Source organism: Cydia strobilella, chromosome 5, assembly GCF_947568885.1.
Source record: "Cydia strobilella chromosome 5, ilCydStro3.1, whole genome shotgun sequence".
Lineage (NCBI taxonomy): Eukaryota > Metazoa > Arthropoda > Insecta > Lepidoptera > Tortricidae > Cydia > Cydia strobilella.
In genome coordinates this window covers 15692777-15709011 of record NC_086045.1, presented here as the reverse complement: position 1 = coordinate 15709011, position 16235 = coordinate 15692777, and positions in this window count along the sequence as shown.

The following is a 16235-nucleotide window of genomic DNA, read 5'->3' as shown; positions in this document are numbered from 1 at the left end:
TTATTTTTTATTTTGAATTATCTTGGAGAAAAAAATATTCGAGAGAAAACATGTAACTGTGTTGCATTTAGGATAGTGTTTTTAGTGTGAAAACATAGTTTGTGTCAATTACGTCCACTGCAATCTGATACTATGTCATAATATTCTAAATGACACAAAAAAAAATTAGAGTTAAAAAAAATTACTTAGGTCGAATTTAATCGTTTAAATAGGTCCATTAAATGATTTTGTGTCTTATTAAGGCATAGCTTTATAAGATATTTGATGATTTTGTTGTAACAGGCTGTCACCGTTACAAAAGAATATTAAAGATATTAGAGTTTACATCTTATTAATTTGAAATGCGGGATAAATAAGATGTATGAATTTGTGTCACTTGCATCCACTGCATAAACAAATATTACAAAAATATTATTTGCGTTCAAACGAAGCTAGCGGGCGGTCTGAATGGGCAACGGAGGCCGTGCAGGGTGGGGCCGCGGCGTGACCTTGCCGTACGCAACGCATGTTTACTTCGCCTGTGCGCCAAATTAACGCAACTTATTCAAAGAAGTTACGCAAACAACACAACAACAAGCAACAAGCAAGAATGCGTCGAATTATCTTTTACCTATTTAAAACTCATAGATATTGTACAATGTCACCATTATGCAAAAGAACTGTAAGTACATGTTTGATTTGCGAGCGAGCTGGCAACATTGCGCAGGGAAATCTTAAAAATATCGCGTTTACGTGAACGCCACATACATTTGTGACAGTGATAGGGAAAAGGTACCACTAAAGTAAAATTTGGTTATTAATACCGTGACTTTCTTTCATTCTTTGATAAAAAAAATTGCTATTTATGCAACAAGTGCGGAAATCATCTTTACGCACGTGTATCATACAATGTTTTACTATGCATTGTGCGAGTAAATAAAAAAACATGTCATGGCAAATAAGTTTAATTATTAAAAGGAGTGTTTTAAATCGACACGAGTTGCGAATTACCTATTCGCACGTGTATCGTACGTTTTACAGTACATATGGCCCTTTAAACTTTCGACATATGCACGGTAAGTGCTCTTTTCCGCACTAGTGCGAGAAAGTAGCACCATATGTACTGTAAAAAAAAACTGAAAACAAAAAGCACTAGTGCGGAAAAGCAGTACTTTCCGCACGATATAGCTCCGTAGGAAACGCACTTTTCGAGCACATGCATTGTAAAAAAATATATAGGACTGTATCTCCTAAACCATGCGTCGTAGCGCAAAAATAATAAAATTTTCGTTCCCCTTTATGTAACCCAAAAGTAATACATGAAAAATACAATGAAAAAAAAAGAAACAAAATCTTTATAGGGCTGTATTAGCTGTATCTCCTATATCGTGCATCGTAACGCAAAAATAATCAAATTTTCGCTCCCCTTTAAGAAGCCCCTAATTAAGATTTAAAAACGCAAAAAAGAAAAAAAAAGAGGAAAAAATCTTTATAGGGCTGCATCTCCTAAACCGTGCATCGTAGCACAAAAATAATCAAATTTTCGTTCCCCTTAAGAAATCCTTAATTAAAACTTTTAAAAAAACCAGGAAAAAAACTTTATAGAGCTATTATAGCTATATATATAGATATAATATCTCCTAAACCGTGCGTGGTGGCGCAAAAATAATAAAAATTTCGTTCCCCTTTATGAAGCCCCAAAGTAATATACTAAAAACACAATGAAAAAAAAGAAAAAAATAACAAAAAAACTTTATAGGGCTGTATCTCCTACACCGTGCATCGTAGCGCAAAAATAATTAAAAAAAATCCCTTTAAGAAACCCCTAATTAAGATTGAAAAACGCAAAAAAGAAAGTGGAAAAAAAATCATTTTAGGGCTGTATCTCCTAAACCGTGCGTCGTAGCGCAAAAATAATAAAATTTTCGTTCCCCTTTACGGAACCCCAAAGTAATACACAAAAAAACCCAATAAAAAAAAAAACAAAAAAAAAATCTTTATAGGGCTGCATATCCTAAATCGTGCATCGTAGCGCAAAAATAATCAATTTTTCGTTCCCCTTTAAGGATCCCTTAATTAATACTTTAAAAAAAACAAAAAAAACAGGAAAAAATCTTTATAGAGTATATCTCCTAAACCGTGCGTGGTAGCGCAAAAAGAACAAAATTTTCGTTTCCCTTTACTGAACCCCAAAATAATATACAAAAAACACAATGAAAAAAAAAACAACAAAAAAAATCTTTATAGGGCTGCATCTCCTAAACCGTGCATCGTAGCACAAAAATAATCAAATTTTCGTTCCCCTTTATGCAACCCATAATTTATATTTAAAAAAAAACGCAAAATTAAAAAAAAAAATCTTTATAGGGCTGTATCTCCTAAACCATGCGTCGTAGCGCAAAAATAATAAAATTTTCTTTCCCCTTTATGCAACCCATAATTTATATTTAAAAAAAAACGCAAAATTAAAAAAAAAACATTATAGGGCTGTATCTCTTAAACTATGCGTCGTAGCGCAAAAATAATTTAAAAAACCCCTTTAAGAAACCCGTAATTAATACTTAAAAAAAAAACAAAAAAAAACCAGGAAAAAAACTTTATAGAGCTGTATCTCCTAAATCGTGCATCGTAGCGCAAAAATAATCAATTTTTCGTTCCCCTTTAAGGATCCCTTAATTAATACTTTAAAAAAAACAAAAAAAACAGGAAAAAATCTTTATAGAGTATATCTCCTAAACCGTGCGTGGTAGCGCAAAAAGAACAAAATTTTCGTTTCCCTTTACTGAACCCCAAAATAATATACAATAAACACAATGAAAAAAAAAACAACAAAAAAAATCTTTATAGGGCTGCAGCTCCTAAACCGTGCATCGTAGCACAAAAATAATCAAATTTTCGTTCCCCTTTAAGAAACCCTTAATTAAAACTTAAAAAAAAAACCAGGAAAAAAAACTTTATAGAGCTATTATAGCTATATATTAGAGATCCACGCCGCAGCCAAAAAACCCGGCGGCGGCGCGCTGGGTTTTGAACCCGGCGCGGCGCGGCGTCGCCGGCGTGAGGACATTTTTTAGGAGGAATAATTAAAAAAAACATAACTATGCTAGGAATAAACATTTATTTCTTATCTCCATCAATCACTGACTAAAAATTGTTTACAGTACAGCTACAGTGGTTGTAATTATCGTGAATAAAAAATATTTTGTTCACCTTTGCCGGATTTAAGCGCGATCGCTTAGCAGTCAAAACCATCCCAGCTACAGAAAACACCCTTTCACTGGGTGTACTTGTAGCTGGAATGCTTAAAAGTGACCGCGCCAACCCTGCAAGCTAAGGAAACATTTTTTTTTGTTCCCAATACAATATCGCCTACCCTGTTCGTTCTGCATATCAATGATATGTTATTTACTAACAATATTCATTGCTATGCGGATGACAGCACTGGTGATAGCTGTTATACAGGTCGTGCAAACGCCCCCCCCCCCCCCCCTGAGCAGGTGTCGGAGTGCAGGATGCGACTTGTGTCTGAGATCGAGACGTCCCTTCAAAAGGTCTCCGAATGGGGTAGACGTAACCTCGTCCAGTTCAACCCTAGTAAGACACAAGTCTGCGCGTTTTCCGCCAAAAAAAACCCCATTTGTCACGGCGCCAAAGTTTCAGGGCATTCCCCTTACCACCGCTAAAAGTATCGCGATACTTGGTGTCGACATTACGAACGAAGTCCAGTTTCGTAGTCATCTGGAACAAAAAGCCAAACTGGCCTCCAAAAAACAGAGCCAAACAGTACTTCACACCGGGTCACCGACTTTTGTTATATAAAGTGCAGGTTCGACCTCATATGGAGTACTGTTCTCATCTCATCACTGGTCTGGCGCTCCACAATACCAGCTCCTTCCCCTTGACTCCATCCAACGGCGGGCAGTTCGTATTGTCGGCGATCCCGAACTTACTGTACAATGGGGAATGTTCCGAAGAACTTTTTGATCTGGTGTCATCGTCTCGTTTCTATCACCGCACGCACCTCCCGCCAAAGGAGCAAAACTCATCCTCACTTCTTAGACACATGGCACACCAAGAATAAGCGGGCATCTCGCTCGTTTCTTCCCAGAACGTGCAAAATGTGGAATGAGTTGCCTCCTGAGGTATTTCCTTTGCGCTTCGACATGGGATTCTTCAAGAAGCGGGTATTTAGGGTTCTCAAGGGTCGGCAATGCTTAATGGCTCCTGTGTTGTTGCTTATGTCCATGGGCGACGATGACTGCTTCCCATCAGCCGGCTCGTCTGCTCGTTTGCTGACTATCACATAAAAAAACTAGTCAAGCCAAGCACTGCAATGAAGTGAGTGATCCAGCGTTCGTTCTTTCACTTCACTCACGCGGCGTGATGGATAGATGATGCGGTGGGGATGGGGGTCAGTGGAGCGGGCGGGAGTGATGCATGCAGCGACCAGTCGCTAGCGCACGGAATGGCGACAGCGCATTGTTTGTTTTGGTCGGTTTGTTCATCATATTTATTCGAATTTCGAGGTCGGCGCGAAATTTTGAACGAATATAATATCTCCTAAACCGTACGTGGTGGCGCAAAAATAATAAAATTTTCGTTCCCCTTTATGCAACCCATAATTTATATTTAAAAAAAAAACGCAAAATTTAAAAAAAAAATCATTATAGGGCTGTATCTCTTAAACCATGCGTCGTAGCGCAAAAATAATTTTAAAAAACCCCTTTAAGAAACCCGTAATTAATACTTAAAAAAAAAACAAAAAAACCAGGAAAAAAAACTTTATAGAGCTGTATCTCCTAAACCGTGCGTGGTACCGCAAAAACAATAAAATTTTCGTTCCCCTTTATGCAACCCATAATTTATATTTAAAAAAAAAACGCAAAATTTAAAAAAAAAATCTTTATAGGGCTGTATCTCCTAAACCATGCGTCGTAGCGCAAAAATAATAAAATTTTCTTTCCCCTTTATGCAACCCATAATTTATATTAAAAAAAAAAAAACGCAAAATTGAAAAAAAAAACATTATAGGGCTGTATCTCTTAAACCATGCGTCGTAGCACAAAAATAATTTAAAAAACCCCTTTAAGAAACCCGTAATTAATACTTTAAAAAAAAAAAACAAAAAAAAACCAGGAAAAAAAACTTTATAGAGCTGTATCTCCTAAACCGTGCGTGGTACCGCAAAAATAATAAAATTTTCGTTCCCCTTTATGAAACCCGAAAGTAATATACAAAAAACACAATGTAAAAAAGAAAAAAAGAAAAAAAACAATAAAAAAATCTTTATAGGGCTGTATCTCTTAAACCATGCGTCGTAGCGCAAAAATAATTTAAAAAACCCCTTTCAGAAACCCGTAATTAATACTTTAAATAAAAACAAAAAAAAACCAGGAAAAAAAACTTTATAGAGCTGTATCTCCTAAACCGTGCGTGGTACCGCAAAAACAATAAAATTTTCGTTCCCCTTTATGCAACCCATAATTTATATTTAAAAAAAACGCAAAATTTAAAAAAAAATCTTTATAGGGCTGTATCTCCTAAACCATGCGTTGTAGCGCAAAAATAATAAAATTTTCGTTCCCCTTTATGAAGCCCCTAAATAATATACAAAAACACAAGAAAAAGAAAGAAAAAAATAATAACAAAAAAACTTTATAGGGCTGTATCTCCTAAACCGTGCATCGTAGCGCAAAAATAATCAATATCCGTTCCCCTTTAAGAAGCCCCTAATTAAGATTTAAAAACGCAAAAAAGAAAGAGAAAAAAATCATTTTAGGGCTGTATCTCCTAAACCGTGCGTCGTAGCGCAAAAATAATAAAATTTTCGTTCCCTTTTATGAAACCCCAAAGTAATAACAAAAAACGCAATGACAAAAAAAAGAAAAAAAAACAACAAAAAAAACTTTAGGGATGTATCTCCTAAACCGTGCATGGTAGCGAAAAATAATCAAATTTTCGTTCCCCTTAAGAAGCCCTTAATTAAGATTTAGAAACGTAAAAAAGAAAAAGAAAAAAATCTATATAGGGCTGTATCTCCTAAACCGTGCGTCGTAGCGCAAAAATAATCAACTTTTCGGTCCCCTTTATGTAACCATTAATTTATACAAAAAAAAAACGCAAAAAAAAAAGAGTTTTTTTTTATAGGGCTTGATCTCCTAAACCATGCGTCGTAGCGCAAAAATAATTAAATAGTCATACTTGTTATGGCCATTTTTTGCCCGGATGCTGCACTTCATGATAAAAGCAAGCCGCTTTGCACAGTGCTAGTAGGGACCAAACTGAGTGATTTGACCCGCAGCAGCGCAAGTTTCACCCCTTAGGAACAGAGATGGCGCCACTTTTTTTAAAAAATATTTCAAAAAATTCTACAAGCTAAACCAATGAACCAATTTAAATGTTTAATATCTCAAATGAAAGCTCATTATATACATTACTTTTAAAAAAATACTCAAAAAATATATACTGATTACTTTCGACAAAAAACGGCATCTTAAGTTTTTTTTTTTACTTGATTGATAGTTTTTACTTGGTTTCTCAAAAAAAATGTATGAAACATGAATAGCTTAATGCATGTATATATTACTGAATAAATAACAAGTATTATAAAAAAACCCGACACCGATACCTCTCATACTTCACGAAATATAAAAGTTTGAATGTGAGTGTAAATTTCTACAAAATATATTTCAAAAAATTCTACAAGCTTAACTATTTGACCGATTTCAATGTTTAATATCTCAAATGAAAGCTCATTATATACATTACTTATAAAAAAATACTCATAAAACATATACTGAACCCTTTTGGCAAAAAACGGCATCTTAAGTTTTTTTTCTTACTCGATTGATAGTTTTTACTTGATTTCTTAAAAAAATTATTATGGAACATGAATAGTTTAATAAATATATATATAGTACTGAGTATATAAAAGTATTACAAAAAAACCCGACACCGATACCTTTCATTCTTCACGAAATATTTAAGTTCAATTATGCACGTTCTTACAAATAAATCCTTTAAAAGAAATCTTCAACCGCAGTAAGTGCACTGATTTTAATATGAAATGTGTCATATGAAAAGAGATCACCCAATTTATTTTAATAAATATTTTTTTTTAAATAAAAACTGAATAAAGTTTTTTCCTGGTGGTGAATTACAAAAAATATATAACAAATCTAAAATTAGGAATTATTTTTATTTAAAGTGACTACATTTGTAAACAAAAAACTTAAATGTCCTCTTCGGGTTCATATTTCATATTTATTTATTGCAACCATGGTTTTATAGGTATTACAAATTCTTGGTAGTTCCACATGGACCCCGTGGGGGCATAGCAATATTACATGCATACTTAGGATCTAATCTTAAATCTATGTGTATAATATAAAAGTAGGTCAATTTAGTAGTTTTATACATATAAGCCGAATTGAATCAGATAATTGTCAGTGTATTAAATACAAAAATAAACGGCCAACTAATTATTATTAGGTGATGTCAAATTATATGGTTCACCGGTAGATGTAAAACTGAAAAAGAAAAGTCGTTTTGAAGTACTCGTACCATTCCAATACTACAAAATCACTGATCATACATAAACTGGTTGCTGTAGATTACTGTTGAATTATTTTTGTGCCTAGTTGATAACCATTAAACCTATAATTTTGTGCCAGACCTATAATTAGTGGTCAGCATGCAAAATAACCCTGGATTGAAAATTACATTAACTTACTTTTGATTTATACAGCCACATTTGCATGATTTACACTGGGCTGTGCATGGCCAGCTGACGCGACGACACCCACAATGCATAGTTTCGCAGCCAGATTTGCAGCCACAATGGTCCAAGAGGCTTAATTGAGACCAAATCGCTTTAATTGCCGACCATTCCGGAGTTCAACTCTCTTTTTCCTCAGTCCATCCCCGAAAAGATGTACATGGTATGGAAACTTCTAGTTTCAGAGCGTTTCCCCATATATGGCCCTCTTGGTAAGCTGCTCGAAGTGCATGTTTATCGAGAGCAGCTGATGTAGGTGGCAGGGTTGGCAGGTTCTAATTTCTCGGCCAAATCAGATTTGTTCCCTGAACGACGCCCTCCATTGACTGACAACGAAGGTGGACAAATTTGGTTTTCGTACTGAAAGAAATCGTTCAGATCAAGCTGCCTTTCTCTGGCCACTATAAAAAGACGGGAAAATAGGAGTATGTCAACTTTTAAGTTTTTGATTTTGTCAGTTGTCAGGTGTGTAACTACATATTTTAATTTTAGTATAAAGTTACCCTATATTTGTGTTATTGTTTAGCCAAACGGAACACATAAACGTAAATGAAGTTCACAAATATTTGTTTGCTTCAAAAAACAAGCTTGTGACAAGCCTGCCACCTACATCAGCTGCTCTCTATAAACATGCACTTCGAGCGGCTTACCAAGCGGGCCATATATGGGGAAACGCTATGAAACCAGAAGTTTCCATACCATTACCATCTTCTTGGGGATGGACTGAGGAAAAAGAGAGTTGGACTCCGGAATGGTCGGCAGTTACAGCGATTTGGTCGCTATTAAGCCTCTTGGACCATTGTGGCTGCAAATCTGGCTGCGAAACTATGCGTTGTGAGTGTCGTCGCGTCAGCTTACCATGCACAGCCCAGTGTAAATCATGCAAAGGTGGCTGTACAAATCAAAACTAAGTTAATGTAATTTTCAATCCAGAGTTATTTTGCATGCTGACCACTGATTATAGGTCTGGCACAAAATTATAGGTTTAATGGTTATCAACTAGGCACAAAAATAATTCAACAGTAAATCTACAGGCACAAAAATTATCCAACAGTAATCTACAGCAACCAGTTCATGTATGATCGGTGATTTTGTAGTATTGAAATGGTACGAGTACTTCTCAAAACGACTTTTTTTTTCAGTTCTACATCTACCGGTGAACCCGAAGAGGACATTTAAGTTTTTTGTTTACAAATGTAGTCACTTTAAATAAAAATAATTCCTAATTTTAGATTTGTTATATTTTTTTGTAATTCAGCACCAGGAAAAAGCTTTATTCAGTTTTTATTTATTAAATTTTTTTATTTATTAAAATAAATTGGGTGATTTCTTTTCATATGACACATTTCATATTAAAATTAGTGCACTTACTGCGGTTGAAGATTTCTTTTAAAGAATTTATTTGTAAGAACGTGCATATTGAACTTAAATATTTCGCGAAGAATGAAAGGTATCGGTGTCGAGTTTTTTTGTATTACTTTTATATACTCAGTACTATATATATATTTATTAAACTATTCATGTTCCATAATATTTTTTTTATGAAATCAAGTAAAAACTATCAATCGAGTAAGAAAAAAAACTTAAGATGCCGTTTTTTGCCAAAAGTATTCAGTATATGTTTTTTGAATATTTTTTTATAAGTAGTACATATAATGAGCTTTTATTTGAGATATTAAACATTAAAATCGGTCGAATAGTTTAGCTTGTAGAATTATTTGGAATATATCTTGAAGAAATTTACACACATTCAAACTTTCATATTTCGAGAAGTATGAGAGATATCGGTGTCGGGTTTTTTTTATAATACTTGTTATTTATTCAGTAATATATACATGTAATAAACTATTCATATTCCATACAATTTTTTTGAGAAATCAAGTAAAAACTATCACTCGAGTAAAAAAACAAACTTAAAATTCCCGTTTTTATCAAAAGTATTGAGTATATATTTTCTGAGTATTTTTTTAAAAGTAATGTATCTAATGCGCTTTCATTTGAGATATTAAACATTTAAATCGGTTCATTGGTTTAGCTTGTAGAATTTTTTCAAATATTTTTTAAAGAAGTGGCGCCATCTCTGTTCCTAAAGGGTGAAACTGCCGCTGCTGCGGGTCAAATCGCTCAGTTTGGTTCCTACTATCACTGTGCAGAGCGGCTTGCTTTTATCATGAAGTGCAGCATTTTGTTCATAACAAGTATGACTAAAATTTTCGTTCCCCTTTATGAAACCCCAAAGTAATATACAAAAAACACAATGTAAAAAAGAAAAAAACAATAAAATAAACTTTATAGGGCTGTATCTCCTAAACCGTGCGTCGTAGCGCAAAAATAATCAAATTTTCTTTCCTCTTTATTCAACCCTTAATTGGACGTAGTTACGCGAAAACGTTCCAACCCACAAGTCACTCGAAAATGAGTTACCATTACCAGGGTACTATTTTTGACATATTACATCATGTGCACACAAAGATGCAAGTATTTTTAGGTTAGTTTCATCAATAAAGTTTGACCCAAATGTTCCAACCCACCATTTTGCCAAGGACGTGTACTCAAAATAAAGTAAAAACATTACATGCATACTGAAACATATTGTTAAAAACTCTTAATAGAATAACATATCGTTATAATGTTCCACTTGTCTTGGAACATTATACTAAATTCATAAAACGCACATTAATTTGTTTCTTAAATGATCCATGTGGGTTGGAACGTTTTTGCAAAATCTTTATACATTTTTTATTCCTGCAAAAATGTTCCATGTAATTTGAAACCTTTTAGATTAATCCATACTGTTTTTTTAAGCTGCGAAGACTGTTCTAAATAAATTGGAACGTTTTATTATAATATATTATTTTCTAATTTTTTGCTATAAACGATCCACATATACTTGATCCATTTTTGCTATTAAATATGTTCGAGAGAAAAAAATATTTTTTACCAAAATAAATAACTATGGTATATTTAAGTTTATGTATTTAGTCAAAAGAATCAATGGACTATTTACAATAAAGGTGGCAACATTATTACTCTTTGCTCCCGTAAAATGACAGCACCAACGAAACGCACATGTGAAACGAAACGCCGCCGCGGACCTACTTGTCATCGTAGTGTGAAAACAAATGCCGACAAAGTAAGACGTGCTGCCGTGTTGTCTTCTTTTGTTAAATTGGACGTTACGCGAAAACGTTCCCACCCACAGCGACCCCATTTTGAGATAAACGCAATTTTGTGTTTTAGTGGTACACTTTTTTTCTGTAATTATTTCAGGCAAATACTATTGGTTTTACTGTGGAATGCCAAACTGGTTATTGAATGATATGCATATTTTTTGTAAATACATAATACAAGGGGCATATAAATAGGTAAAACGAGTTTGAAACGTTTTTGCTAAATTTAATTTTGTATGAACCTTGTTAAATAGCAATTATGCATAAACGTTCCAAAACGAATTTAAGTGTATTATTTTATAAATATATCTAAAATAAATTTAATATGTAAAATAATAAATAACAACGAGGAACACACAAAAACAAAAAAAAATGAATATGTATTACAAAAAAAATAGGACGTGATCTTTTGAGCTTAGAACCTATGCCAAAAATTAGCTGATATGGTTCCAAAAGTTATCAAAAACTTATATTAAACATTCAATCATCGTCGTATTCTATGATCTCGAAGTCCGGAACTCCACCAAACCCATCAACATCATCAGAAGCTTCTTCATAACATCAATATTATTAAAACCTGTAAAAAAGTTAAACCTCTTCAAGTTTACAAAATGACAAAGACTGATTTTTTTAGTTCAACTAAACTGGAAAAGAAGATTACCAATAGGAAGAAGTTTACAGACTCATCTAAAGTTAGTTGGCTACATACAAAAGAAATTAAGTTGGATAAAGATAAAATGTTTTCTATTTTTATGCGGTCTACGATGGATTTCATACATAAATACATACATACATATAATCACGCCTATTTCCCGGAGGGGTAGGCAGAGACCACGGATTTCCACTTGCTACGATCCTGACATACCTCTTTCGCTTCCTTCACTTTCATAATATTCCTCATGCACGCTCGCCGGTTTAGGGTGCTCTTGACCTGGCCTTTCTTCAGGATTTCCCCGATCTGATCAGAGAAAGTCCGCCGAGGTCTGCCCCTTCCAACTCCCGTTTCTACCTCTCCCTTGTACACTCTCTTTGTTAGCCTTCTTTCACTCATTCTTTCCACGTGTCCAAACCATCTCAACATACCTTTCTCAATTTTTGTCACTACATCTTCGCTCAGTCCACACTTTTCCCTTATCACACTGTTCCTAATTCTATCTTGTAATCTCACACCACACACACTTCTCAACGCTCTCATTTCCACTGCATTCACTTGACTCTGATGCCTCTTCTGCCATACCCAACTTTCGCTACCATACATAAGTGTAGGCACCAGCACCCCTCTATGCACAGCCAACCGTGCCTTTTGCGACACCTTCGTTGTCGACCAATGAGTTGAAAATTGATAAAAGAATAAAGCGAGAACTGCAATACATAAAATAATCTGATTTTTGTTTATTGTGGCCTAATAGCAAAACGAGCGATGGAAAGGAGCATGCTAAAGCTAAGGAAAATACATAAAGTCAGAAGTGAATACATAAGAAACAAAACGAAAATCACAGATGCACTAAAATATGCACTTAAAATAAAATGGCGATGGGCCGGCCATGTAGCAAGATACACAGATGAACGGTGGACAAAAGAAGCGACTCTATGGAAAGGTCCCGACGTAAAAAGAAAGGCAGGACGACCACGAAAGCGATGGAGCGACGACATAGTAGCCACGGCCGGTCTAAGATGGCTAAATAAGGCAAAAAACAGAGACGAGTGGAACAAATTGGAGGAGGCCTTTACCCAATAAAGTGGGGTTTTTATCAACTTTTAGTTTTAAATACATAAACATAAAAATAAGTAAAATAATTATACTATTTATACTAACCGAGTAAAATAAGTTTTAAAAAGCAAACATATATATATTAATTAAAATAAATTAACAATATTAAGTGTTACCAAGTTTGTAAGTAGTTGATAAGAAAATAAAAAGGCTTTTTATTATTATTATATAATGGCAAACCGATTGCTCCAGCGAAATTAGTGGACTTACAATCCATGTACCACAACATACCTGAGGATTGCCTTCAATTTTATAGAACGCTTCAAAGTTCTGAAGAAGCTACTGATGATGTTGATGGGTTTGGTGGAGTTCCGGACTTCGAGATCATAGAATACGATGATGATTGAATGTTTAATATAAGTTTTTGATAACTTTTGTAACCATTTCAGCTAATTTTTGGCATAGGTTCTAAGCTCAAAAGATCACATCCTATTTTTTTTGTAATACATTTTCAATATTTTTTTGTTGTTTTTGTATGTTCCTCATTGTTATTTATTATTTTACATATTAAATTTATTTTAGATATATATTTATAAAATAATACAATTAAATTCGTTTTGGAACGTTTATGCATAATTGCTATTTAACAAGGTTCATACAAAATTAAATTTAGCGAAAATGTTTCAAACTCGTTTTACCTATTTATATGCCCCTTGTATTATGTATTTACAAAAAATATGCATATCATTCAATAACCAGTTTGGCATTCCACAGTAAAACCAATAGTATTTGCCTGAAATAATTACAGGCAAAAAGTGTACCGCTAAAACACAAAATTGCGTTTATCTCAAAATGGGGTCGCTGTGGGTTGGAACGTTTTCGCGTAACTACGTCCAATTTATATTTAAAAAAAAACCGCTTTCACTAAACTGCTGTAACTCGGAAACTTAGAATCCACAAAGGGGACTTTACTAAATTATGACACATATTAAAGCCTGACCAGTAATATATGATCATTGTCAAGAGGGCGCTGTTCATTCTCATGTATAGGGTGACAGTTCAGTATAGTATGAAAAAATATTGTATTTAATGAACATCATCATCAATGTAATTAATGTTGCTTGCCACGCTTAAACATAACAAAAATCACAATAAATTGCGTCTTAAAATAAACTTAAAAAGTCTACTAAAAATCGAAACAAAAGTAATTTTTAAGTCGCTGTTGTGACATTCTCAATCAAAAGGTAGGTACCACTTTGTCGTTTACCATAAAGACGAAATTTGATTATATCTTTATACAAATAACCTGTCAGAGAAAGTGGTACCTTTTGATTAGGAACGTCACAAATGTTGGTCAGTATGAGGAGTGCAGCCTACAGTTTATTTTTAATTATATTTATATACCTACTACGGTAAGATTGATAAGACAATGTAATTATGCCTCCGAATGAAATAAATACACTGTATCGCAAAACTAAGTGGCGAGACAGCTCATAATGCCATCTCTTGGTTGGTCTTAACAAGGGTAAAGGAGATAGTATTAAGATCTTAGTCGCCAGCTGATATTGCGGCAAGTATAATAAGCACCCCACCCGCGTAGGTACCCTTCCCCGCGCACGCCCTTCTTGCTCAATTGAGTTTTATTTTGCCAGATAGTAAAAAAAACCGTGGATCAAAATGACCCAAATTATGAATGATGTCTCAATGTGGTATTATAATATTGTAGACGTAAACTTAATAACATGAATTTTTTTTTGTGGCAGATACAGGGTGTTAATTAGAAAAAAATTGTTTTTAAATAAAAGCGGTGGATGAATTTGACACAGATTTGTTTGAATAACATATAACAATGTTCTGTAAAGTACAACACTTCACTTACCGACTCTAATATTTTTTTAGGCGTTTTAGGATCAATATTAGGTATTTATTAAATGCCATTATACCCGTGGATGAAAATGACACAAAATGCGTGTGTACGTCGGAAGCCACTTTGCCTTTACAGGGAAACAAAGAATTTCGTCTCGAATATTTTTTTTACAGAATGCTGATTGAAAAAAGAAATACCTAAATTTCTACCTAAGCAAATACCTAGGATGACACAAAATATTATTTTTAGGTTTAGTATATGGTCAGGAAACTATATATAAAAAATAAGCAACATTAATATTCTTATAACCTCAGAAGTTATTGGTACAGGTCTATGATGGTAAGTGCCTAAATAATACTTAAATAGTAACGGATCAAATAATTTAAAACCAAGCGCGTGACTATAAATACTACAATGCACAATGTTATAAATGCTCTCTACTTTATTATTATAACTAGCTTTTGCTCGCGACTTCTTCTGCGTGGAATCAGTAACAGCAGCTAGAGTAAGTTTAGCGCCTGGATAAATTGCAATATAAACAATCATTCGATTTGAGCATAAGCTTAATTGCTGGACATCAATTATCAGGCTAAATGTGTAATACTCGTAGGTACATGCAACAAAATCTACCTAGTATTAGCGATGAACTTGTTATTAATGTTTTTTTTTTTTAATTATATATAGGAGGCAAGCGAGCAGACGGGTCGCCTGACGGTAAGCGATTACCGTTGCCCATGGACACCGCAACACCAGAGGGGTTGAAAGTGCGTTGGCTTGAATGAGGACTACTTAAAATAGTAGAATATTATTGTGATTATTGCCGTGCGATGGATAAGTAGTTCTCATCTTCCTGGCGGCTCATGGGACTCTGGGCTCCGCTTGGAAACTAATCCCAAGAATTGGCGTAGGTACTATGTTTTTACGAACGCGACTGCCATCTGACCTGACAGAGAGGAATAAGCTAGGCCTTATTGGGAAGTACAGTTTTGATGTTTTAAACTTTATTACACAAAATATATACAACAAATGTACAAAAATGGCATTCTCTACCAGTCAACCATAGGGCCAAACAGTCCTCCTCACAGGTGTCTTCCTTCACAAGTCGTTCTATTTGAAAAAGTCACCTACTTATGTAATTAAAAAAATAAAATGTGCCATTTTCAACCAAAAGGGTACTTATGATCGCTTGTCAGTAAGGCGCTACTTCCATATAGCTTCAATTAGAAATCAACCTTCGACAACCGACAATGTGGTACCTTTTGGTTGAAAACGTCACAAATGTCAAATATTAATACCGTTACTACCGGTGTAACAATTTATGTAGGTAAATTTATTTTAGCTTTCACGTCACGATTAAGTACTTAAGTAGTAAAACGAACCTACCTTAATCGACCAGCTCCACCAACAAATAATTTAGCTTTTCTTTCGAACGTCCCCAAGTCAAATAAGAGTAATCAGTTTCGTTGTTAATTGAAGCTAAATGTTTAACAACGTATCGTCCTTTTTTTTTTTTTTATTATAAACTGATCGGCGATTGGCCCTAGTCACACCTGATGGAAAGTGAAGACAGGGCCTAAGATGGAGCTCACCGGTTCAGTAACAGCCTATTTACTCTTGTTTTAAAGAGACCGAGGTCATATTGATCAGGGAATACAGATGGCGGGAGCGCATTCCATTCCTTAGCCGTCCGTACCAAAAAGGAGGAGGCAAAACGTACTGTGAAACCTGTGG